The 2615-nt window shown below is 49.4% G+C and overlaps 1 pseudogene; it reads left to right on the top strand.

The window, feature by feature from the left end:
* Nucleotides 1-487: 487 nt before the first annotated feature.
* Nucleotides 488-1134, top strand: LOC101151470 (synaptogyrin-2-like; annotated as a pseudogene).
* Nucleotides 1135-2615: the final 1481 nt, after the last annotated feature.

Genomic DNA, 2615 nt, shown 5'->3' with positions numbered 1-2615 from the left:
AATGCATACAAATGTTCATACAAAGAATATAAAGGTTCACAATGGGCTTTATTCATAGTAGCTCCAAACTAGAAGCACCCCAGATGTCCAACAGGCTTAATGAACAAACAAATCTTAGTTATCCACAAAATGGAATACTAGTAAACAACAACAAAAAAGAATATGATTTATGCACAAACATAAATAAATCTCAAAACCGTTAAGCGCAGTGCAAGAAGCCAGACTCAGGAGACTACATACCATATGATTCTATTTTTATGATATTCCAGAAAAGGCAAAACTGTGGTGACAGAAATCAGATCAGTGGTTGCCAAAGAGTGGAGGTGTGAAAACAGGGTCGAATGTTATGTGACAGAAGGCAGTTATAGTGGGTGATGAACATATTCTATACCTTGATTGTGGTGGTGGTTACATGACTACATGCATTTGTCAAAACTCATCAAACTGTACATTTAAAACACATGAATTTGGCGGTGGCGACGGCAACATGGAGAGCGGGGCCTATGGCGCTGCCAAAGGCGGGCGGCTCCTTCCACCTGCGGGCGCTTCCTGACGCAACCGCAGGTGGTGGTGCGCGCTGCGTGCAGGGTCTTCGCCTTGATCGTGTTCTCCTGCATCTATGACAAGGGCTACAGCAAGTCTAAGCAGACGTACTGCATTTCCAACCATAACGAGGACGCCTTCCGCTACCGCAATGCCATCAGGGTGCTGGCCTTCTCAGTGGTCGACGCTTTTTTCCCCCAGATCAGCAATGCCACTGACCGCAAGTACCTGGTCGTGGGTGACCTGCTCTTCTCAGCTCTCTGAGCCTTCCTGTGGTTTGTTGGTTTCTGCTTCCTCACTAACCAGTGGGCGGCCACCCAACCGGAGGACGTGCTGGTGGGGGCCAACTCCGCGCAGGCAGCCATCACCTTCAGCTTCTTTTCCATCTTCTCCTGGGGCGTGCTGGCCTTCCTGGCCTACCGGCACTACAAGGCTGGTGTGGACTTCATCCAGAACTACGTCGACTCCACCCCGGACCCCAACACTGCCTACGCCTCCTACCCAGGTGCATCTGTGGACAACTACCAGCATCTGCCCTTCACCCAGAATGCGGAGACCACTGAGGGCTACCAGCCGCCCCCTGTGTACTGAGTGGCTGAGTGCCGTTCGGGGTGGGAAGGAGGGGGAAGAGAGGACCCTCCCCTCTGCCCTGGACTTTCCCACGAGCCTCCTGGAACTGCCAGCCCCCCCTCCTTCGCCTGTCACATCCTGTGCGATTGACACACAGCTAAGGAGCCTCCCAGCCTCGGGGGCTGGCAGAGCCACACCCGAAGTGCCCGCACCCAGATGGCTTCAGTCAGCCACTCACTCTTCCAGGACACTTTTAGGAAAGGGTTTTTAGCTAGTGTTTCTCCTTGCTTTTAATGACCCCGGCCCCTCCTGGAGTGGCTAGAAGACAGCAGGCACCCATGTGCTACTGACAAGTGCCTCAGCTTCCCCCCCAGCCCAGGTCAGGCTGTGGGAGTCGCTGTTATCTGCGTTCTCTGCCAAAGACTCGGGGGAGCCCTCACACCTGCCCTGTGCAGTGGGGCGGGACCAGGCTCCTGCGTCTTCACTCAGGTTTGCTCCCCCCTATCCCCACTGCTGTATGATCTGGGGGCCACCACCCTGTGCCAGTGGTCTCTGGGCTGCCTCCCATGGTGTGGGGGTGGGGCCGGTGCCCACAACACTTCCTCCTTGCTCCCACTCCTGGCAGCAGGGAAGGGCTTTGCCTGACAACACCCAGCTTTATGTACATATTCTGCAGTTGTTACTTAGGAAGCGTGAGAAGGGCAGGGGTGCCCCATGGCTCCCAGACTCTGTCTGTGCCGAATGTATTATAAAGCCTTGGGGAGATGCCCCACCCTGGGATGCTGTTTGGAGATGGAATAAATGTTTTCTCATTCAAAAAAAAAAAAAAAAAAAGAACAAAAACATGAATTTTATGGTTTTTTTGTGTGTGTTTATACCCAATAAAGCTGATTAAAATTTCGAAAAATATTCTGTTCATTTCTACCTTTTACTCCCCTCACATTCTGTAGTAGTTATTAGTGCTGTTCATCAAAGATTCCCACCTCCCACTTTCCAAGCACATAATGTGTTTGCACTTCTTGGTTCTCTTTGATTGGATGGAGCCATGTAACTAATTATGGCCATTGAGTCGTGAGAGAAGTGATATCACTTCCCTATGGGAAAGCTTATATGACCATGCAACAAGCTCCAGGACCCTCCCTATCCCTAGGCCAACAACCAGCAATTTTGAGATTATGGCTGCTCTGTCAGCATGAGCTTTGATAGACTCCAAAGTTTCCTTCTGAGCTAAATAGATATGGAACATGAATAAGAAATAAATTCTTGTTGTTTGAAGCCACTGAGATTTTAGGATTGTTTGATGCCACTGTATAATTTTTATTTTCCAGGATGATAAAGAAGATGGTACCTAGAATTGCTGGGGGTGCCATTTAAAGAATTATATAGAAGTGTACGTATGTAGATAGATACCACTTACATACATGCTTAGGAGAGGCAAGGAATTTTTTTTTTTTTTTTTACCAGAGTCTGGGAGAATGCTTTCCAGACTTATGTGAGGGTGA

Source organism: Gorilla gorilla, chromosome 13, assembly GCF_029281585.2.
Source record: "Gorilla gorilla gorilla isolate KB3781 chromosome 13, NHGRI_mGorGor1-v2.1_pri, whole genome shotgun sequence".
Taxonomy (NCBI): Eukaryota; Metazoa; Chordata; class Mammalia; order Primates; family Hominidae; genus Gorilla; species Gorilla gorilla.
Note: the sequence above shows the minus strand (reverse complement) of the source record. Positions and strands in the feature narration are given on the sequence as shown.